This window comes from Bombina bombina, chromosome 6, assembly GCF_027579735.1.
Source record: "Bombina bombina isolate aBomBom1 chromosome 6, aBomBom1.pri, whole genome shotgun sequence".
NCBI classification, from domain to species: domain Eukaryota; kingdom Metazoa; phylum Chordata; class Amphibia; order Anura; family Bombinatoridae; genus Bombina; species Bombina bombina.
Genome location: NC_069504.1, coordinates 233,329,391 through 233,354,913, shown reverse-complemented (window position 1 = coordinate 233,354,913; position 25,523 = coordinate 233,329,391). Strand labels below are relative to the sequence as shown.

General features: G+C 35.3%; 1 protein-coding gene across 1 annotated transcript in view; it reads left to right on the top strand.

Annotated features, from left to right (window-relative positions):
* SYT1 (synaptotagmin 1) overlaps positions 1–25,523 on the top strand; it is a 991,400-nt gene that overhangs the window by 157,271 nt on the left and 808,606 nt on the right. The window contains exon 2 of the mRNA XM_053716760.1: positions 8,066–8,121. The gene's annotated coding sequence lies outside the window, so the exon portion shown is untranslated. The remainder of the gene's footprint in view (positions 1–8,065; positions 8,122–25,523) is intronic.

Below are 25,523 nucleotides of genomic sequence, written 5' to 3'. Positions count from 1 at the left end.
ATTTATTCCTATTATCAATTTTTCTTCGTTCTCTTGCTATCTTTATTTTAAAAAGAAGACATCTAAGTTTTTTTTTTATTCAGAACTCTGGACAGCACTTTTTTATTGGTGGATGAGTTTATCCACCAATCAGCAAAAACAACCCAGGTTGATCACCAAAAATGGGCCGGCATCTAAACTTACTTTCTTGCATTTCAAATAAAGATACCAAGAGAATGAAGAAAATTTGATAATAGGAGTAAATTAGAAAGTTGCTTAAAATGTCATGCTCTATCTGAATCACGAAAGAAAAAATTTGGGTACAGTGTCCCTTTAACATTTCTTCTGTAATTCAAATGTTTCCATAAAACTGAAAGACATTTGTGCAAGGAATCATAACATTCTATGTATGTAAGTCTATGTAATAATTGCAAATTATGTTTAACTATTGATTCCCATACACTTATAATAAAGTATGTAAGAACTGACTTACAATTCCTGATAAATTAATGTTTGAATGTAAAATTTTCTAATTGAATGTTGCAGTTGGTGGAGGAAAGAAATTAAACGTTTCACAAAAAAGTCTGACAAATTTGGAGACATTTTCCCTGCTAATAATCAGCTACCTATATTGAAGTAATTATTTACACTCCTATAGCCTTCCTGAGCATGCTTAGAGAATCCATTGACAATAATTGTGATTTTGATAGCATGTCTCCATTCATAGGCAGGTAAATCTTATATAAAAGGCCTACTCCTATATATGGGGTTGATAGATTACTGCACTAGGGCCATGCAGGGGAAGTGAAACAAAGTTAAGCAAAAATAAAAAAAAAAACATCTGTATCTTTGATATGGTAAAACATTTTGAAGATCCATTTTGCTTTTTGTATAATAGTAGATTAATTTTACATTGTTAGAAACTTAAAACCTTGATTTGTGCCATTTTGAAAACCTATTGACATTTGACCTTTTAAGTCCTTTCTTCAGATCTTACTAAAGTCAAAATAAATGATATGTCTTTAATTAGTGTACCCCCACTGCAAAATGTTACAATTAATAATAAAAATGATAACTAAATATAACATGTAAGAAGCCCACAACTCATTTGCACGTTATTTCTTTGACTTTTAATATTTTGATAGCTTAATGGAAAAAAATACTGAAAGAATAATCCAACACAAACAATATCTTGTTTATCAAGTTATGTGCTGTGGTGCAGGAAAGCACACAGGCAGATGTCATAACATATTTTTTCAACGCAGAGCTGCTCATGATTATCTATAGATAATGAGCCATGACAAATCTAGAATTGATGAAGCATGCATTTATAGTGAGAGAAAATAAGTAATTGCAAGTTTTATCTCTTCATTGAACACTTACAAGAACATAATCATCATGAGATTTTTTTTTTGTTTTCTTTGTATTGGAATTATTTTTTTTTTTCTGCAAGGCTTCTCTATCTTTGACAAGTGGTTTACTAAAGTCCTAAAGGGCCATTGGTGCAGATTTGATATTTACCCAAAGCATCAAAGTTTGAAAACAACAAAACTTATTCTGCATTACTGAAACTAATTAAAAACATAGAGATAAGTTCAAGTGTCCAGTATGCTTGACTTCTACGTCTATTTACCAAGGTCTCTTTATAGAAACTCTATTTGGTGCATTATGTTTAATATGAGATTACATATAATGGATGGTGTGATTGTTAAAGGGCCACTAAACCCAAAATCTTTCTTTCATGATTCAGATAGAGAATAGAAATTTAAACAACATTACAATTTACTTCCATTATTTATTTTGCTTCATTTTTTAAATTTCCTTAGTTAAAGAAAAAGCAATGCACATGGTGAGCCAATCACACAATGCTTCTATGTGCAGCAACCAATCATCAAAGAATATCAAGATAATAAAACAAATTAGATAATATAAGTAAATTAGAAAGATGTTTAAAATTGCATTCTCTTTCTAAATCATAAAAGAAAAAATGTGGGTGGCATGTCCCTTTAACTACTACAAAATGATCAGAATTAAGGTAGCTAGAATGGCTTCACATTTTTAAATATTCTGATTTAGTTATTAAAAATATAAAGGGTAAAATAATGTAAGTATAGCTTTAAGCTGAATCAGAATATTAAAAATATATTAAATAAACAAGGAATAGATAGAGGATAGATAGATAGATAGATAGATAGATGATAGATAGATAGATAGATGATAGATAGATAGATGATAGATAGATAGATAGATAGATAGATAGATAGATAGATGGATTTGTTTCTTGGACCAGCCAGCCTTTGAAAATTAGCATAGAGAAAGAAAGAAAGAAAGAAAGAAAGAAAGGAAGAAAAAGAGAGAAAGAAAGAGAAAGAAAGAGATTTTTTTTATTTTAAAGATGCCTTAGCAGATAATATTATACATGCAAAAGTAATACATTCATGCATTTAAGTGGTTTAGATTTCTCTATTATGAATACATTTAATTAAATGATGGATTCAGGAGACCAGATGTATTAACAAAAAATGGCAAAAAGGTTAAGTGATTTGCAAGTTGTCATATTAAATGTGCATTTCATGTTTTTGATAACAGCATTAATGGGATATTTGGCTCCATTAATCAACTGGTGGGCAAACGAGGTTCGCTGCCCAGCCTCATTACTTGTGCAATGTTGCCCCTTGTGCGTGGCCAATTTAGCTTGAGTGAGGGCTGTCAATCATCCTGATCAGATCTCCTCCATACTTTAGGTGACAGAGAGGTTAACCGCTGCTACTTAACTAGTTTTTCAGGCCTGCTTATGTAAACCTGAAATGCTGGGCTCCGAAGCTGCTCCCATAGCTTTATAAATGGAGCTAATTATATCTGATTGTATAACTTAGGGCCCAATTGTGTAAAGGTCTCTGGGCTGGTGATATTCTTTAAGAATGCTCACCAGTACTTCTGTTTCCCTGGTGGAATTCTATAAAGCCACTTTTTACCCTTAAAAAAGGGTGTCTCACTAAGGGGCGCATACTGCATTATTATTATATCTGATTGCATAACTTAGGGCCCAATTGTGTAAAGGTCTCTGGGCTGGTGTTATTCTTTAAGAATGCTCACCAGTACTTCTATTTCCCTGGTGGAATTCTATAAAGCAATTTTTTTACCATGAAAAAAGGGTGTCTCACTAAGGGGCGCATACTGAATTTTCATAATTAAAAACTCATACAAAATGAATAAATTAACCATTCACACAAAAATACTCAGGAGAAAATTGTATTGTTAAGGTACCACAAAAATCATTATAAAATTGTTCACTAAAAATAGTATTTTATCAAAAAATGTATGTATGTAACTTACACAGGAATAAATCATATTAAATATGCACAGCATAAAATGTAATTTAAAGGGACATGAAACCCAAAATATTTATTTCATGGATCAGATAGAACATACAATTTTAAACAACTTTCCAATTTACTTCTGTTATCTAATTTGCTTCATTCTTGTGGTATCATTTGCTGAAAAGCAAATCTAGATAGGCTTAGTAGCTGCTGATTGGTAGCTGCCCATAGATGCCTCGTGTGATTGGCTCACTCATGTGCATTGCTATTTTTTCAACAAAGGATATTTAAAGAATGAAGCTAATTAGCTAATAGAAGTAAATTGGAATGTTGTTTAAAATCTTATCCTCTATCTGAATCATGAAAGAAAAAAAATGGGTTTAATGTCCCTTTAAGTACACTAGATGTGCACAAAATACATAGAAATTCATAGGAATAAGTACAAAATGCAAAGCGTAGTTGTTCATTTATTGTAAAATAGGCTGAACATGGGCGTTCCATGGGCATGTATGAAATTGTCTCTCAAATCCAAGAGTAATTATCTAAACATTTCCACCCTACAGATCCCACAGTTTTTTTCTCGCAAATTAAAAGTTGGCGAGCTTTTAGCAAAAAAACTAAACACTAATTACTCTGAATGGAAAATCTATGCATATTAAAATAACAGCATTTTTATGCTACAGTGCACTGAAAACAGCGTGATTTGTATTAGGCCTAATATTAAAGTTTAAACATAAATTGGGTTCTCCCTGTGTATTTAGTCTTCAATTACGATCTTTCACATAGCAGAAAGCTCTTATTATTTTAATGGGAGACATCTCCCCACTCGCAGGAACAGCCCATTTTTTATAGAATGCAATGACAGCTGCCCCTGCAAATGTTGGCGTGGTAAACCTTGTCTAGACCGGCAACATTTTTAGAATCAGTCCCTTAGTCATTGTCTGATTAGTGGTTATTTAGGTAGGTTTGATTTTTAATTCTTGTTGATACCTTTTTTATTGTCTAATATGTTAATGCATTGCAACAGTTAATCATAAAGGGCTACATAAAGCCATTGAGTATATTACATATGCATGTGCACTTAGCAAAGACCCACTAGATTATGGTATAAGATTAACACGTTTATGCTGCATCTTCAATATACAGGTCAAATTTGAAAAGCTTAGTCATTGTTTGAATTGTGGGTATCTACGTAGGTTTGATTTTATATTGTTATTGAAGTCCTTTTTAATTGTTCAGTGTCATTAATGGAAATTTTATTTGCAATGCAGCCGTGTCCTGCATTAAGATGCAAAACTAACAATGTCATTTTGGATAATTTCCTTGACTGACCACAAATTCTTATCAGCAAATATTTTGCCTTAGACATCACATCATCATAAATGGTTCAGACTTTGAGTTCTCTTATATTTAATTATCTGGCACTTTCTAACTGCTTCTTGTCTGCTACTGCCTTGCAGAATTTCATTTTGTTCAAATATCCTTTTGTGAATGTCTCTTTACTGTTGATAACAGTGGCTTGTGTTAGAGCTTATATCCGTCTGATTCACAAAATGTAATAAAGAAAGAAAATACAAAGTAATAACAACCATCTGCACTAGTATCCACTGAACGATCAAGATTTTAACCTTTAGCAAACATTTTTCAAAGATAAACTACATATTTTGAGCCCTAGATAAAAAAATATTTATTTGTTCTTTTTCATATATTTTTGCAATCATAACTAGGAAACTGTTCTTTATTACAATATTGATTTTGTGTCTATTTTAGTCTTGCATTAATAAAAAAAATATAATAATGTAAATGATTATTATAATAACTATTATTTTCATTTTCTTGATCCATCCCTGATAGGAAGAAACAAAGTAGCATGCACCGGTATTATTACATAAAAGAGGGCAGGCTCTTTAATAAATTAAAACATGAATGCCCTTGGTATTATTGCTTATTCCAATACAAGAAGCTAATTGTGTGGGGTTTTAAACATACATTTGATTTACCTTATTTATAACCACTCCCAAAGTTGAAATAATAGTATTTCAGATCTTGTACTTCCTAACAATATATACAGAAAAAATGTGAATGCTCTTAGCAGCTAATCAGTAGTGTTGCAATATATACACTCCAAAGATAAAGCATGGCTCCACTGACATACTAAGAAGGATTGATAAGTAGTTTGAGTAAAAACATCATTTGATTTAGACCATTAAAAGATTTACAGTTCAGTAGAGCCCTCTGAACCCAGGTGTGTTATATAAGGTGTTTCACTGGCACTTTCTCACAGATGACACACACTTCCTAGAAACAGATAGTAAACACATGCTCTTACCACTCTCAGTGTTGTGTGATTTGTTATACATACTCTGTAGCCTATAAATTGCATAATAAGTAAGTCCATAAGTAAATCTGCATCAGGGAGTAGGAGTTTGGATAGATTTATAATCATATTCATTAATGTGCAAGTAATTAATCTTGCATTATTATAATATATCAGAATATAAAATTCACAATTTTCTTTAAGTACTGTGCCTCTCTAAAGTGTCATGATACCCAAATGTTAAAGCACTTGAAAGTGGTGCAGCATAGCTGTAAACGATGACTGGAAAATATCACTGAAAATCTCTATGTAAAAAAAAAGAAAATATTTTACCTCAAAATTTCCTTAGTAGCCACATCCCATTGTAAAGGAATTAAAAACATCCAATGAGATTACAAGTCCCAGGACTTGCAATGGGGCTTAAATCTGGCATATGCTGGCGTAGTCATGTTATTTCCCTCAGCTTAAAGGGACAGTCTAGTCCAAAATAAACTTTCATGATTCAGATAGGGCATGTGATATTAAACAATTTTCCAATTTACTTTTATCACCAATTTTGCTTTGTTCTCTTGGTATTCTTAGTTGAAAGCTTAACCTAGGAGGTTCATATGCTAATTTCTTAGACCTTGAAGGCCACCTCTTAAGAATGCATTTTAACAGGTTTTTCACCACTAGAGGGTGTTAGTTCATGTTTTTCATATAGATAACACTGTGTTCATGCACGTGAAGTTACCTGGGAGCTATCACTGATTGGCTAAACTGCAAGTCTGTCAAAAGAACTAAAATAAAGGGGCAGTTTGCAAAGGCTTAGATACAAAATAATCACAGAGGTAAAAAATATATAAATATAACTGTGTTGGTTATGCAAAACTGGGGAATGGGTAAAAAAGGGATTATCTATCTTTTAAAACAATAACAATTCTGGTGTAGACTGTCCCTTTAAGGAACTTTACTATGAAATATTGCAAGATTTCAATAAATCCCACAACAAATTATGAACTCAGCACTGATGAAGCTGATTAGCTTTTTTTGTGAGCTGAGAAAATTTTGAGGATTAAATATCTTCCCTTTTTTACATTGAAATGTTCATCAGATATTTTCTTTCAGCTTTCTACAGCTATGATGCATCACTTTCAAGTGATTTAACATATGGGTATTATGTAATTTTAAAGTGACAAGAGTTTTTTTGTGTGTAAATTTTGTTATTAAAAGCTATTAGCAATTAATGCTGGTTAACAAAAATAGTAGAGACTGGTTACTAGGCAGGGATAATATCACATTTTAATGAAATGTGAATTTCATTTAGCCTCTAGTGAAGAAAGACTATATTTGTATGGAGTAAACACAATATACATTTAAAAGAAGTAATCAAAATGAAAGTTTTCTTTATGAATTAGTATAGAATATAAGATTTAATCACATAGAAATGTAGCTGATTGTATTTCTTTAATTTGTCTCCATATAGTAACATAGATGAGGTAGAAAAAAGACAAGTCCATCGAGTTCAAACTATATAAATCTTAATATATATACAATAAAAGCTGCAGTTGAGTTTAAAATAATCCCATTAAAACGGTGACCCATTTAACACAAGTAATCATATCCCTGAATTCTGTTTTTAGCCAGAATTGTATCTAAACCTTTTTTAAATGTATCTAAGGTATTGACATTTACTACCTCCTTAGGTAATGAGTTCCACAACTTGATTGCTCTTACAGTGAAAAAATGTATCTTCCTTTTTTTGCATACAGATGTTCATGTGATATTTTCTAGTCAGCTTTTTACAGATATGCTGCACCTCTTTCTAGTGATTCAACATTTGAGTATCATGCCCCTTTAATACAATGTGCTGGTAGACATTCTAGCAGTTAATATTTAATACTCAACAACAGAAACCCCTTGATTGCCATATTAGGTAGAAGCACTTTGAATATGGTGCATTTTTGTGCCCTAATTCAGTAAATTGGTTGCAATTAGCAGACAGTTTTCTTTTCCTGTTATGCAGTGAGATAGGAAATGTACTAAATGTCTTCAAATAGAAGCTGAAATAAGTAAACAGATATTAAGGAGTACTACTGAACATACATATAATTGTTAACCTTTTCTATGACAACACAAGCTAGGCTGACCATATTGCCACTTTAAGAAGGAACACATATGAAAAATACATATGTCAGGGTTTTTATACAAAACATTTCTTTAAACAGCTCTGAAAACAGCCCTGACATATGTATTTTTTATATGTGTCCCTTTTTAAAGCGGCAATATAGTCAGCCTACTTAAAGCTTAAATGTAAAATGGTAGGAAATGTATCCAATAGAAAAGTAGATTTGGACTTTTAAAGACTTAAAAATAATAATAAAAAATAAAATAAGAATAAATCACATGATATCAAGCAATTAACAGTTATTCCCAAAGTATCTAATACATGTGTTTTTATGTTTTTCAGGTTTGGAAAAGAAAATAAGATCAACAGCCAAGAGTGAATTTAAGAAAACAAATTCTGTGAGTATTAATTTTGGTGTTTGAAGTATTAATTTATATAGCTGATACTTCCAATGTTTTACTTCACTGTGAAATGCTTTAAAAAATGCATTAAAGAATATATGGAACTAGGAGATAATGTGACAAATACATAATTTTATGTGAGCATTCCCAAAGGAATACACTTGAGGCTATGACATTGGTGAATGAACAGAATATATGTTTCATAACAGATAGCACATGAAACACATAGAGGCAAAGTGGTCTAAACTAACGTAAAAATATATTCTAAGGTGTTTCATGAATTAAATTATGAAGATGCTGAGATGCGTGGGTGTGTATTATATTCTTTTGTACCAAAGTAAAGTAATTTTAAATGTTGGGAAAATATAAATATATGTGTAGTACATGATTATTAAAAGTAGCTGTAGAAAGATGTTGAGAAATTGATAAGCTAAAATATTTTTTTCTTTTTTTTTAAAACCTAGCATTTAACCTATTCTAATACTGGGGAAATGTATATAGCGACAAAGAAATATTTTGAGCATTCCCAAAGGAATACACTTGAGGCTATGACATTGGTGAATGAACAGAATATATGTTTCATAACAGATAGCACATGAAACACATAGAGGCAAAGTGGTCTAAACTAACGTAAAAATATATTCTAAGGTGTTTCATGAATTAAATTATGAAGATGCTGAGATGCGTGGGTGTGTATTATATTCTTTTGTACCAAAGTAAAGTAATTTTAAATGTTGGGAAAATATAAATATATGTGTAGTACATGATTATTAAAAGTAGCTGTAGAAAGATGTTGAGAAATTGATAAGCTAAAATATTTTTTTCTTTTTTTTTAAAACCTAGCATTTAACCTATTCTAATACTGGGGAAATGTATATAGCGACAAAGAAATATTTTGAGAAATTGATAGGCTAAAATATTTTTTTATTTTTTTTTAAAACCTAGCATTTAACCTATTCTAATACTGGGAAAATGTGTATAGTGACAAAGAAATAATTTGTAATAATTTCAGAAAGAAAATAATTTTATTGAATTATTATTTTATTAGTCACAAGATGATAAAAAAGAAATCCTGGCAAACAAAGTCAAAGATAATGATAAAAAAAAAGAAAAATATAAAAGTCTGCACCTAATCAGAGAAGTTCTACTATTTGTTTAAGAATATATAATATTCTAATTCATAGGTGCTAAATACAAGTTCTTCTTTATTAAATTTCCTGTATAGCTACATGGCCAGTATTGATATAAAAGACAAGAAGGAAACAAGGTGTAATGATTTTAAAGTGCCTGAAGGATTATAATTGTTAAAATTTTGGTAATTACTTTCTCTTTAAAAATATATTTGGACTATGGCATTAGCATTTGTATTTGTTTAAAAATAGGATATATCATGGTACAATATTGGCTTAATAAAACATTTTATAAAACTACACATACATATTGTATGTATCTCATATATTATAGAAATCAGATAAATTGACTATTCACTCAAAATATCACTAGCCTTGGCAACATTTTAAATTGGTTTCACAAATGTCATAAGGACTTTATCATGTGAATACTTTATTTTAAACAAAGTCATTTTTTACTTCACTTCATTTTAATTTGCTGGCAGCCTCTTCCTGGAGCTAAGAATCTTGGGAATATTTGTATTGCATGGATTAACATGAGCAATCGGATTAATTTAGAAGTCTGCTCTAGGTAATTTCAAGGTTTTGTAGTTCTAAAGTGGATCCTTTACTTTAATCATTTGCTCGATGTAAAAAATTAAATATTTGAGATCAAGGACTACAATTCACATCAAAGACTTTAACAATCATTACATGCAAGTTCAAAATGTAGACGTCCAATTTTCTGAAAAGATATGACCTTTCTCCATGTACCATTTCTCTTAGAGCAGGATGAAATTGTATTCAGGTAGACATTCTGAATGTATAGTTATGACTACGGATTTATTAAATGAGTGGGTTTAGCACTCGTAATATAAGTTGAAAGTAAACACGAACGCGTGAGGTCAATCGGGATTTAAGCTAGAATGATTACCGAGTCCTCAGAGCTCTGACTTACTGTTCCATGAAACAAATAAGTGTCACAAAATACATTACAAAGTACAGTTACATTCATAATAACATTATCTTATAAAAATTATTCAAAAAAAATATTGCACAAGAAAGTTATAAGGACTTCAAAGATATGAGGTCTCAGGTATTAGAAAAAAAAGGCAGGCAAATGGCTTTAACATAGATATACATAGATATACATGTCTAAAGATGGATATGTTGTATATATATATATATATATATATATATATAAGTAAAGACACTCACAACACCGCAGGAATCAATCCCAATCTGCTGTTTGTAAGTATATAGCAGACTAGGGGTGCCAGGCAATAGTAAATATTACATTAAAGAAAAACAGATAAAATACAGTAGGTTCAACTGAACCGCAAAGACTATTGGCTAGATTACAAGTTTTGCGTTATATGGGGTGAGGTACTAACTTGCAAGTTATTGTCACCGCTCACTTACCTACAGCGCTTGTATTACAGGTTTAAAAAAACCCGGCGTTATCAGGCAAGAAGTGAGCGTAAGGCAAAGTTGAGCTCCATACCGCACTCCAATACCAGCACTGCTGAAAGCTGCGGTGAGCTAGTTTTCCCCATAGACACCAATGGGGAGAGCCAGCTGAAAAAAAGCCTAACACCTGCAATAAAGCAGCGTAAAGCTCTGTAACATAGCCCCATTGATTCCTATGGGGAAACAAAATTTATGCCTACACATAACACCCTAACATGAACCCCGAGTCTAAACACCCCTAATCTTACACTTATTAACCCCTAATCTGCAGCCCCTGACATCGCCGACACCAACAATATATTTATTAACCCCTAATCTGCTGCCCCCGACATTGCCGACACCTACATTATACTTATTAACCCCTAATCTGCTGCCCCAACATCGCAGACACCTACATTATATTTATTATCCCCTAATCTCCCGCCCCCAATGTCTCCGCAACCTACCTACACTTATTAACCCCAAATCTGCCGACCCTATCGTCGCCGCCACTATAATAAACATATTAACCCCTAAACCGCCGTACTCCCGCATCACAAACACTAGTTAAATATTATTAAACCCTAATCTGCCACCCCTAACATCGCCACCACCTACCTACATTTATTAACCCCTAATCTTCCGCCCCCAACGTCGCCACCACTATACTAAATGTATTAACCCCTAAGTCTAACCCTAGCCCTAACACCCACTAACTTAAATATAATTAAAATAAATCTAAATAAAACCAACTATCATTACCTAATTAATTCCTATTTAAAACTAAATACTTACCTGTAAAATAAACCCTAAGATAGCTACAATATAACTAATAGTTACATTGTAGCTATCTTAGGGTTTATTTTTATTTTACAGGCAAGTTTGAATTTAGTTTAACTAGGTAGAATAGGTACTAAATAGTTATTAACTATTTACTAACTGCCTAGCTAAAATAAATACAAATGTACCTGTAAAATAAAACCTAACCTGTTTTACACTATCACCTAACCTTACACTACAATTAAATCAATTACCTAAATTAAATACAATTACCTAAATTACAAAAACAACAAACATTAAATTACACAAAATAAAAAAGTAATTATCAGATATTTAAACTAATTATACCTAATCTAATAGCCCTATCAAAATAAAAAAGCCCCCCCAAAATAAAAAAAAACCCTAGCCTAAACTAAACTACCAATAGCCCTTAAAAGGGCCTTTTGCGGGGCATTGCTAACCTATTTATATAACTTTACCTAGTTAATATAAATACAAAGTTGCCTGTAAAATAAAAAATAAACCCTAAGATAGATACAATGTAACTCTTAGTTATATTGTAGCTATCTTATAGTTTATTTTATAGGTAAGTATTTAGTAATAGGAATAATTTATTTAATAATAGTATTTTTAGTTAGATTTAATTAAATTATATTTAAGTTAGGGTTAGGGTTAGACTTAGGTTTAGGGGTTAATAACTTTATTATAGTGGCAGCGACGTTGGGGGCATCAGATTAGGGGTTAATAATTGTAGGTAGGTTGCGACGACATTGGGGGCAGCAGATTAGAGGTTAATAAATATAATGTAGGTGTCGGCGATGTTGGGGGCATCAGATTAGGGCTTCATAAGTATAATGTAGGTGGCGGCGGTGTCCGGAGCGACAGGTTAGGGGTTAATAAGTATAATGTAGGTGTCACGGAGAGCGGGGATGGCAGATTAGGGGTTAATAAGTGTAAGATTAGGGGTGTTTAGACACGGGGTTCATGTTAGGGTATTAGGAGTAGACATAAACAGTATTTCCCCATAGGAATCAATAGGGCTGCGTTAGGAGCTGAACGCTGCTTTTTTTGCAGGTGTTAGACTTTTTTTCAGCCGAATCAGCCCCATTGATTCCTATGGGGAATTCGTGCACGAGCACATTTAGCCAGCTCACCGCTACCGTAAGCAGAGCTGGTATTGAGGTGAGATGTGGAGCTAAATTTTGCTCTCCGCTCACTTTTTTGCGGCTAACGCCGGGTTGAAAAATACCCATAATACCAGCGTTGTTTGTAGGTGAGTGGTGAGCTGAAACTGCTTGTTAGCACCGCACCCCTCCTAACGCAAAACTCGTAATCTAGCCATATGTCATTTCCTTAACAAAATAATAGTTGTATAGCAGGTGTTTCCTGGAAAGTCATAGGTTAGGTAGTGATCAGATTCCAATCCATACAAACCTTTTTAGCTCAATCAGACCCAAGTAAATTAAGGTTCAGATTTTTTAACAGTAATTTGCTGGACATGCAGATTAATTAATATAATAATAATTATTATTATTATACACGTATATAAGCAATTAATATATTGTCAGTTTTCCGGTATGTAGAATAAGAATTTGCATTTTTTTAATGGTTTGACTTTTTGCAGGTGTCTTTAGTTTCTTTAATTTAAAGCAAAACAATTGTTGCTTTAGATCTGACCTATTTTTCAAATGTAATCTATAATGTTTATTTAATAAAGGGATATGAAACCCAATTTTTTTTAAGGATTCAGATAAAGCATGCGATTTCAAACAACTTTCTAATTTACTTCTATTAACAACTTTTCTTTTTTTTTCTTGATATCTATTGTTGAAAAGTTGGGACATATGGTTAAGAGCTGGCCCATTTCTAGAGCACTATATGTCATTTTTGCAAGAATATTATCCATTTGCAAGAGCACTAGATGGCTACCTAGGTATCTTTTCAACACAGAATATCATGGGAACAAAGCAAATTTGATTGTAGATACACATTGGAAACTTTTGTATGCTCTGTCTGAATCACAAAAGATAACTGTTGGATTTTATATCACTTTAATATCCTTAAATTATTTTTGTTACCCTTTATGACAATCTGATAATTAACCATTAATTTTTATTTTGTTGAAATATGGAAACATTCTTAATGTATAGCAAATGAAGAACATTGTGTTTCTGCTACATAAACAATTAGACCAATAAGTTTGCTAGAAACACTGGGCTCCATGTATGAAGCTATGGATGCAGCTTCAGAGCCCACTCATTTCAGGTTTGAGTGAGTGGGCCCAAAACATTAGTTAGATAGTTGTAGTTTTAAAGGGACATAAAACAGTATGAACTAACATAAGTTTCTAAATATATAATACAGCCAAATACCTGCAAAATGGTTTATGTTTTAACCCCCATTAACACCTTTAATTCAGGCATAGGGGCCCATTTATCAAATGTCTGTCGGACCTGATCCGACAGTGCGGATCAGGTCCGACAGACATTGCTGAATGTGGAGAGCAATACGCTCTCCGTATTCATCATTGCACCAGCAGCTCACAAGAGTTGCTGGTGCAACCCCGCCCCCTGGAGACTTGCTGCCAATCGGCCGCTAGCAGGGGGTGTCAATCAACCCAATCATACTCGATCAGGTTTTATTGTGGTGATTCCTGCTCAGAGCAGGCGGACAGCTGCATCATAACTGCTGTTTCTGGCGAGTCTGCAGGCTCGCCAGAAACACGGGCCGTCAAGCTCCATTCGGAGCTTGATAAATGGGCCCCATAGTTTTGTTTGAAGCAAGCTCCCCCTTGGGCATTTCTATATATGGAAGGTGCTCTCCAGGCCATAGCTTCAGCAGAATGCACTCATGCACATGCACGGTAGGGGGCAGAGTCACATAACACTTGACTAAAGCAGTGCACATTATAATGGGGAAACTTTCACAAAGCATGTGGTATTATCCCCATGGAAACGAGCAAGCCTCGTGGTAACAAACAATAGCAGTACCTGCTGTCCCTCCTTACCCCCCCCCTTACGTGCATAAGTTATTATCCTCATGTTCACACTTTGTGATACCACAATGTTTGAAGTAGGACACTGATAAGGGGGGTGGAACAGGCTAAATCTGGCAACACTAAAGTGTAAGTAATTTTGCAGATTTTTGGAAATGTTATTAAAATACTTATAAGCTTTTTTTTTTACACTTTTTATTCACACACTGTTTTACCTCAGTTGACCCTTTTATAGTATGCACATAACTCAAAATGTTTTATGGCATTTTAAGACTGCTGCTATTTAAACGCTGACTGAGACTGGGCATACTTGCCTTGATACCCGTTTATGTTCACCTTGCTCCTTAGACCAAGCATACGTGCCTTAATACCTGTGTATGTTCACCTTGCTCCTGAGACTAAGTGTACTTGCCATGATACCTGTGTATGCTCACCTTGCTGTTGAGACCAAGCATACTTACCTTGATACCTGTGTATGCTCACCTTGCTCCTGAGATTAAGCATACTTGCCTTGATACCTGTGTATGTTCACCTTGCTCCTGAGGCTAAGCATACTTGCCTTGATACCTGTATATGCTCACCTTGCTCCTGAGACCAAGCATACTTACCTTGATACCTGTGTATGCTCACCTTGCTCATGAGACTAAGTGTACTTGCCATGATACCTGTGTATGCTCACCTTGCTGTTGAGACCAAGCATACTTACCTTGATACCTGTGTATGCTCACCTTGCTCCTGAGATTAAGCATACTTGCCTTGATACCTGTATATGCTCACCTTGCTCCTGAGACCAAGCATACTTGCCTTGATACCTGTGTATGCCCACCTTGCTCTTGAGACCAAACATACTTGCCTTAATATCTGTGTATGTTCACCTTGCTCCTGAGACTAAGCATACTTGCCATGATACCTGTGTATGCTCACCTTACTGTTGAGACCAAGCATACTTACCTTGATACCTGTGTATGCCCACCTTGCTCTTGAGACAAAGCATACTTGCCTTGATACCTGTGTATGTTCACCTTGCTCCTGAGGCTAAGCATACTTGCCTTGATACCTGTATATGCTCACCTTGCTCCTGAGACCAAGCATACTTACCTTGATACCTGTGTATGCTCACCTTGCTCATGAGACCAAGCATACTTGCCTTAATACCTGTGTATGCTCACCTTGCTCCTGAGACCAAGCATACTTACCTTGATACCTGAGTATGCTCACCTTGCTCCTGAGATTAAGCATACTTGCCTTAATACCTGTGTATGCTCACCTTGCTCCTGAGACCAAGCATACTTGTCTCAATACCTGCGTATGCTCACCTGGATCTTCAAAGTCAAGCAGAATAACCGAAAACTGGTGTATGCTCATATTGTTCCTAAAGCTGTGTCTGCTGTACCTACCTGGTATCCTGTAACAGTCTCGCTAACAGTACCCACTGAGTATCCTGTGCCTGCTGAAAAACCTGTGTCTATTATACCAGTGACAGTCTTCTTCGAACCAACTGTGTCTGCTATACCTACCTAACAGTTTTATCAACAGTAGCTGCTGGGTATCCTGTGCCTGCTGGAAAACCTGTGTCTACCATACCAATGTTAGCCTTTCAGTTGTGACTGCTGTACCTAAAATGTATTCTGTACCTTTTACTATTCTCATCAAACACCAGTATATTGTGGACTTTGTTTCTGCTAAAGACTTTAGTGATTTGCCTCAGGTCGTTTCTGTGATCTCAAACTGAACTACCTGATGTTCTTTTTCTTTGCAATCAGTAAAGATTTGAAGAAAGACTCATTTGTTCTGTGTATCTGTTCTTGCATTCTGAGTTCCACACATACACCCACTCCCTCACACTTCCTAAGACCTTCAACTTACTTTTGAAAGTTCAGAGTTTTTAAAATGTATTTTGCTTATCACACCTCTCATAAATTTACTATATAATGCAAATGAAGCTGTTCACTTGTCTATTCAGAGCATTTCTCTCGGGCTCCTGTGTATGCTCACCTTGCTCCTGAGATCAAGCATACTTGCCTTGATACCCGTTTATGTTCACCTTGCTCCTTAGATCAAGCTTACTTGCCTTGATACCTGTGTATGCTCACCTTGCTCCTTAGACCAAGCATACTTGCATTGATAGCTGTGTATGCTCACTAGCTCCTTAGACCAAGCATACTTGCCTTGATACCTGTGTTAGCTCACCTTGCTCCTTAAACCAAGCATACTTGCCATGATACCTGTGTATGCTCACCTTGCTCCTGAGAACAAGCATACTTTCCTTGATACCTGTGTATGCTCACCTTGCTCATGAGACCAAGAATACTTGCCTTAATACCTGTGTATGCTCACCTTGCTCTTGAGAGCAATCCTTTTGCCTTAAAGGGACACTCAAGTCAGAATTAAACCTTCATGATTTTGATAGAGCATGCAATTTTAAACAACTTTCCAATTTACGTCCATTAACAAAATGTGCATAGTCTTTTTATATTTACACTTTTTGAGTCACCAACTCCTACTGAGCATGTGCAAGAATTCACAGATTATACGTATATGCATTTGTGATTGGCTGCTGGCTGTCACATGATACAGGAGGAGTGGAAATAGAGATAATTTTGAAATTTGTCATAAAAAAAATCAGACTAAGTGCTATTGGATTGTCTTTTTGTCATGCATTTGTTGATTATGCAAATCTACTGTATTTACTGATCCTTTAAGGACTGGTGATCAAAATCTCACTAGCATGGAAAGGAATCACTCTTTTTGTAAGCATTATAATGTAATGGTGCTGCCTCTCCTTCTTCACAAAGCACGATAAGCAACTCTCATGTTAAGATTTTCATTAGAATTTTTTTTTTAGGGACCTGGTATTATTATTATTCTTTATTTATAAAGCGCCAACAGATTCTGCAGCACTGCCCATGGGTACAAGAATAACAGTACAATGGAGAAACAATACAATAAAAGACACATTTTACAGACAAATACAGGGGGAATTGAGGGCCCTATTCCCGTGGGAATTTACAATCTAGAAGGGTAGGAGGATGGGAAACAGGAGGTGGGGACTGCAAAGGTGAGAATGATATTAGTGAGGAGATAGCGGGTAACTGTTAGTTAAGTGAAGTTAGTTTGTTAATAAGTTGGGTAATAAGCTTGCCTGAACAGAAAGGTCTTTAGGGAACGTTTAAAGGAGGAGAAGTTAGGGGCAAATCTGACAGCGCGAGGAAGTGAATACCAGAGGTTTGGTGCCGCACGAGAGAAGTCCTGTAGTCTAGCATGAGAGGAGGTGATGGTAGAGGGCGCAAGAAGCAGGTCATTGTTGGATCTTAGGGGGCGGGCAGGAGTATATTTTTTGTTGATGAGTGAGGACAGGTAGGGTGGGGCAGCATTGGTGAAGGCTTTGTAGGTCAGGGTGAAAATTTTGAATTTAACTCTGTTGTGAATGGGGAGCCAGTGAATGGACTCACAGAGAGGTGCTATTAATGAGACATTTTAGATAATCCCATCAGACGAGAGATTTAGAAAATCAGGCCTTTACGGTCCCGTTCATTATGTGATGAGTGGACAAGGCTCCTAACTACGTAACCTGTTCACCCTTCTTCATGGCGAGAAAGCAGCAGACACTGTTTATCCACTGCCGCAGTTATTATTGTGCAAGGATTTCCTTGTGCAACACCAGTCAATAATGAGTTTGTGGGGAATTTTATCTCAGAGGTTAAATTACGATGGATTCTTAACTTGCTGTAAGCAGGCTCACACAAGGGCAGCATCTGCTTCTTAGAAACTGGAGCCCTTAGCCCTCTAATCCCTGCAATTTCTTTATTTTTGTAGCTCATATAGAACTGAATAATCTGTTTCTGCTTTACAAATAAAGCTCTTATCAACACTTCTAATTTATGCTTCTGATGATGTATGAAATAGAGATTAATTAAAAGATATTTTAATAGGATCTCTATGATGTTTTAGCAATCTTTATAACAAATAAAGTATTTGTGAACAAAGCAAACACCACTAATCATATTTTAAGAAATCTCAGAAAAAAATAATAATATAACACTGGATATGGAGATGTGTACTCGTTATGTACTATTTATTTACTGAGAGAATAGCATTAGATTATATGGGCTCTATGTGTTTAACATCACTTTAATTTTTAAAAGCACAGTTATGAAACATATATAGAAGGCAGCATTGCTAGAAAATGCCCTTTTTTAGACAGTTTCAGTGCCAACATTTCTTTAGCAAATTGTCACCTTATTATGGTCAGACTAATGATATGAATTTATAATACATAGGACATCATGAAGAATTCACAGTTTTCAATTGGGGAGTTGTCAGAAGATAATCTACTAGTTGTATGTGTTGTCTTGAGAGTTTAGAATGGATTGTACACTTGATTAATGTCCTCAGGCTCAGTAATTATTCTTTAACAACACAGATTGTTACATTTCATTTACTGTCCCTGAATGTATTGAAATATGATGCATCCTTCCATTGTATGTAATAAATCACCTAATACATATTTAGTTATTAGAACATTTCATACCAGCATTCATCCATATATTTAAAAAAAAAATCATAAGTACAAATTGGAAGAACACATTTTTTATAGCAAACAAAAAATAATAATAAAAAAATAATAGAAGGAATATCTATCCATCTATCTATCTATTTATCTATCTGTTTAGCTGTGTGTGTTTGCATGTGTTTGTGTATATATATATATATATATATATATATATATATATAATGCAAAAAAGGCAGCACTTACTGGTCATTTGTAAGTAAAATTTAGCTTTTAATAATACAAAAAGTTAAAATCTTCGGAAAAACATGACGTTTCGATGCCTAACTGGCATCTTGTTCAAATATCCCAAAAGGTAAATCCAAAGTGGTCACACCAGCTATGTGGTGTTTCCCATGCTCTCATGGGAAACACCACATAGCTGGTGTGACCACTTTGGATTTACCTTTTGGGACATTTGATCAATGTTTATGCCGGGCTTAGGTTCCAGAAGGAATGGTTGTAAATTGAAACCGTTGTAAATTGAAACCCAGTTTATAATGTAAATCAATGGGAAGTGAGGGAGTTAGGTTAACACCTAATACATTATTTTTAAAGCTTTGAAATGAAGACTTTAAAAGCAGCATTATAAACCTAATAATATAATCACACAACACAGAATATATAATTATATAATTAACCCCTTAACGACTGAGGACGTGCAGGGTACGTCCTCGAAAAAAAGGAAGTTAACGCCTGAGGACGTACCTTGCACGTCCTCGGTGTGGAAAGCAGCTGGAAGCAATCCTGCTCGCTTCCAGCTGCTTTCCGGTTATTGCAGCGATGCCTCGATATGGAGGCATCCTGCAATAACCTTTTTAAGCCATCCGGTGCAGAGAGAGCCACTCTGTGGCCCTCTCTGCACCGGAGATCGGTGGCTTACTGCGTTGGTGGGTGGGAGCCGGACCGGGAGGCAGGTGGCAGCCATCGATGGCCCTCGTGATGTGGAGGGGGGCAGGATCGTGGGCGGGGATGCCAGGGGGCGTGCACTGACGCGCGCACGTGCATGGGAGGGCGGAGGCAGGCGCGTGCATGGGGAGGGAGCGGGTGGGAACTGCTACATTACAGAAAAAAAGTGTAGGAAAATGAAAAAAAATTTGTAAAAAAATAAACAAATCAGTTAAAAAAAACACATCAGTTAGGTGGTGGGGGTTGGTCTGTGGGGAGGGGGAAGCTACACTACAGAAAAACCGGGCAAAAAATAAAACAAAAACATATTTTTGTGCAAACTGGGTACTGGCAGACAGCTGCCAGTACCCAAGATGGCCCCCAATAAGGCAGAGGGGAGGGTTAGAGAGCGGTTTTGGGGGGGGGCGGTCAGGGAGGTTGGGGGCTCAGGGGGGAATCCTACACAGTAGCATATGTAAATATGTTAATTTTTTTTTTTTTTAAAAAAACCCTTTTATTTTAGTACTGGCAGACTTTCTGCCAGGACTTAAGATGGCGGGGACAATTGTGGGGTGGGGGAGGGAAGGGAGCTGTTTGGGAGGGATCAGGGGGTGGGATGTGTCAGGTGGGAGGCTGATCTCTACACTAAAGCTAAAATTAATCCTGCAAGCTCCCTACAAAATCCCTAATTAACCCCTTCACTGCTAGCCATAATACACATGTGAGGCGCAGCAGCATTTAGCGGCCTTCTAATTACCAGAAAGCAACGCCAAAGTCATACATGTCTGCTATTTTTGAACAAAGGGGATCCCAGAGAAGCATTTACAACCATTTGTGCCATAATTGCACAAGCTGTTTGTAAATAATTTCAGTGAGAAACCTAAAATTGTGAAAAATTTAACTTTTTTTTTTAATTTGATCGCATTTGGCGGTAAAATGGTGCCATGAAATATACCAAAATGGGCCTAGATCAATACTTTGGGTTGTCTACTACACTACACTAAAGCTAAAATTAACCATACAAGCTCCCTACAAGCTCCCTAAGTAACCCCTGCACTGCTGGGCATAATACACGTGTGGTGCGCAGCTGCATTTAGCGGCCTTCTAATTACCAAAAAGCAATGCCAAAGCCATATATGGCTGCTATTTCTGAACAAAGGGGATCCCAGAGAAGCATTTACAACCATGTGTGCCATAATTGCACAAGCTGATTGTAAATGATTTCAGTGAGAAACCTAAAATTGTGAAAAATTTAACGTTTTTTTTTAATTTGATCGCATTTGGCGGTGAAATGGTGGCATGAAATATACCAAAATGGGCCTAGATCAATACTTGGGTTTGTCTACTTACTACACTACGCTAAAGCTAAAATTAACCCTACAAGCTCCCTAAAAGCTCCCTAATTAACCCCTTCACTGCTGGGCATAATACACGTGTGGTCGCAGTGGCATTTAGCGGCCTTCTAATTACCAAAAAGCAACGCCAAAGCCATATATGTCTGCTATTTCTGAACAAAGGGGATCCCAGAGAAGAATTTACAACCATGTATGCCATAATTGAACAAGCTGTTTGTAAATAATTTCAGTGAGAAACTGAAAAATTGTGAAAAAAATTGTGAAAAAGTGAACGATTTTTTGAATTTGATCGCATTTGGCGGTGAAATGGTGGTATGAAATATACCAAAATTGGCCTAGATCAATACTTTGGGATGTCTACTAAAAAAAATATATACATGTTAAGGGATATTCAGGGATTCCTGAAAGATATTAGCGCTAATTTTGAAAAAAAATGGTTTGGAAATAGCAAAGTACTACTTGTATTTATGGCCCTATAACTTGCAAAAAAAGCAAAGAACATGTAAACATTGGGTATTTGTAAACTCAGGACAAAATTTATAAACTATTTAGCATGGGTGTTTTTTGGTGGTTGTAGATATGTAACAGATTTTGGGGGTCAAAGTTAGAAAAAGTGTGTTTTTTTCCATTTTTCCTCATATTTTATATTTTTTTTTTATTGTAAATTATAAGATATGATGAAAATAATGCTATCTTTAGAAAGTCCATTTAATGGCGAGAAAAACGGTATATAATATGTGTGGGTACAGTAAATGAGTAAGTGGAAAATTACAGCTAAACACAAACACCGCAAAAATGCAAAAATAGCCTTGGTCCCAAACGGACAGAAAATGGAAAAGTGCTGTGGTCATTAAGGGGTTAAACTATGTTCAATGTACAAAAACATTCGCTAAACAGCATTATAAACCTAATAACATAATCACACAACACAGACTTTACTTGCATTTTTATGCAAACAGTTCTTTCTATGCATTTCAATCTGGACTGATTTATAGACAGGAAGATCTTGTTCCTTTGCAAGCTGCTCGATAGCTCAGGTCTGGTTAAACTGAATAATTTCAGCTTGCTTGGCTTGCATATGTTTGCTGCAACACAAGCGGACAGCTCCACCTACTGGCTATTTTAATCAATGCACTTCTTCTCACTGCTTTTCAATAGCAGTCACATGACTGAAAAAAAGGTTGTTATTCTGAAACGGTGCAAATTGAACCATTGTAAATAATAAAAATATATATTTACATATACATATATGCTTACATTATATCTATATATCTACAATAGTCTTATACTTTATTAACATATTTAGGTTAATATCCTTCTGTAATGGGGCAAAATTTGTATCAATAATGGTATTGGATACAATGTATGTGAAGTCACCCCTTGGTGCCCTGGGGAGTAATATTTAAATTCTATACAGCGTTTAGATTTATTTTAATATTATACTTTTTGAATCATTTATTTTCTATGATAGCTCTGCCTATTACTCAGGGTAGCACTATATGTCTTCTTGATACTTTGCTTTAATGTTTTCTATCAAGCAGTTTCAAATATCTTATAGAAATACAAAAAAAATGCTAGATTTAAAGGGACATTAAACACTTTGAGATTTAATATAAAATGATAAATTGTATATATTAAACAACTCTGCAATATACTTTCATTATTTATTGTGTCCTCTTTGCCTGTAATTCCAGTCTGAAATTGTGAGCTTTTCAGTTCCTGTTAGAAATGGAAGTGTAGAACACTGTTAAATCCAGCACAACCATTGGCTGCACACTCTAGTGACCTATTTATAGCTGTCCCTAATTGGCCACAGCAGAGAAGGTAACACAAGTTACAACATGGCAGCTCCCAGTGTTTTATAGACACTAAAACTTTACACTTATTTTGTCGCTTTTTAAACAACTAATGAAACTTTAAAAAATACATCTACATGTTAGTCATGGACTAATCTTTTCTTTGAATGCATCATTCTATCTAGCATGTATTTAGTGTTTAATGTCCTTTTAAGGATACTGGTCCAGAAACTAATGATTTCTCTTACATAAAATAATTAAACGGACAGTCAAGTCAAAATTAAATTAGCATGATTCAGATAGGGCATGCAATTAAAAAAAAAGCTTTCCAAGTTCCTTTTATTTTCAAATTTGCTTTGTTCCTTTGTTATCCTTTGTTGAAAGCTAAACCTAGGTAGGCTCAAGGGCTGCCTCTTATCTCAGTTCATTTTGACAGTTTTTCAAAGTTAGACCCTGCTAGTTCATATGTGTTATATAGGTAATATCATGCTCACTCCTGTGGCGTTATTTACGAGTCAGCACTGACTGGACAAAATGCAAGTCTGTCAAAATAACTGAAATAAGAGACCAGTCTGCAGGTAAAAAGTGTATTAATATAACATTGTTGGTTATGCAAAACAGGGTAATAAAGGGATTATCTATATTTTTAAACAATAGCATTGTTTCCCTTTCATTTAATTCCAATCAGCCAATAGAATGCAAGCTCAATCCTATTGGCTGATTGGATCAGCCAATAGGATTGAATTTCAATCCTATTGGCTGATTGAATCAGCCAATAGGATTTTTTCTACCTTAATTCCGATTGGCTGATAGAATTCTATCAGCCAATCAAAATCTAAGGGACACCATCTTGGATGACGTCAATTAAAGGAACCTTCATTCGTCGGGTAGTCGTCGGATGAAGAGGATGCTCCGCGTCGGATGTCTTGAAGATGGACCCACTTCGCGTCGGATGGATGAAGATAGAAGATGCCGTCTGGATGAAGACTTCTGCCCATCTGGAGGACCACTTTGCCCAGCTTGGATGAAGACTTCTCCCGGCTTCGTTGAGGACTTCGGCCCGGTTGGATGAAGACTTCTGCCGCTTCCTTGAGGATGGATGTCCGGTCTTCAGAACTGTAAGTCGATCTTCAGGGGGTTAGTGTTAGGTTTTTTTAAGGGTGTATTGGGTGGGTTTTATTTTTAGGTTAGGGTTTGGGCCTGCAAAAGAGCTAACTGCCCTTTTAAGGGCAATGCCCTTTCAAATGCCCTTTTCCGGGCAATGGGGAGCTTAAGTTTTTTTAGATAGTATTTAATTTGGGGGGTTGGTTGTGTGGGTGGTGGGTTTTACTGTTGGGGGATTAAAAGAGCTGATTACTTTGGGGCAATGCCCCGCAAAAGGCACTTTTAAGGGCTATTGATAGTTTAGTTTAGGCTAGGGTTTTTTATTTTGGTGGGGCTTTTTTATTTTGATAGGACTATTAGATTTGGTGTAATTAGTTTAAATATCTGTAATTTGTTTATTATTTTCTGTAATTTAGTGGGGGTTTTTTGTACTTTAGCTAATTTAATTTAATTTAGGTAATTTTATTTAATTTAGTAAATTTATTTAATTGTAGTGCAGTGTTAGGTTTATTGTAACTTAGGTTAGGTTTTATTTTACAGGTAAATTTGTATTTATTTTAGCTAGGTAGTTATTAAATAGTTAATAACTATTTAATAACTATTGTACCTAGTTAAAATAAATACAAACTTGTCTGTAAAATAAAAATAAACCCTAAGCTAGCTACAATGTAACTATTAGTTATATTGTAGCTAGCTTAGGGTTTATGTTATAGGTAAGTAGTTTTAAATAGGAATAATGTAGTTAATTATAGTAATTTTATTTAGATTTATTTAAATTATATTTAAGTTAGGGGGTGTTAGGGTTAGGGTTAGACTTAGGTTTAGGGGTTAATACATTTAGTATAGTGGCAGCGACATTGGGGGTGGCAGATTAGGGGTTAATAAGTGTAGGTAGGTTGCAGCGACATTGGGTGCGGCAGATTAGGGGTTAATAAATATAATGTAGGTGTCGGTGATGTTGGGGGCAGCAGATTAGGGGTTCATAAGTATAATGTAGGTGGCGGCGGTGTCCAGATCGGCAGATTAGGGGTTAAAAAATTTAATGCAGGTGTCGGTGATGTCGGGGGCGGCAGATTAGGGGTTAATAAGTGTATGATTAGGGGTGTTTAGACTCGGGGTTCATGTTAGGGTGTTAGGTGTAGACTTTTATTTCCCCATAGGAATCAATGGGGCTGCGTTAGTGAGTTTTACGCTGCTTTTTTGCAGGTGTTAGACTTGTTCTCAGCCGGCTCTTCCCGTTGATTCCTATGGGGAAATCGTGCACGAGCACGTATAACCAGCTCACCGCTGACTTAAGCAGCGCTGGTATTGGAGTGCGGTAATGAGCAAAATTTTGCTCAACGCTCACTTGCCTTTTAACGACAGGTTTGTAAA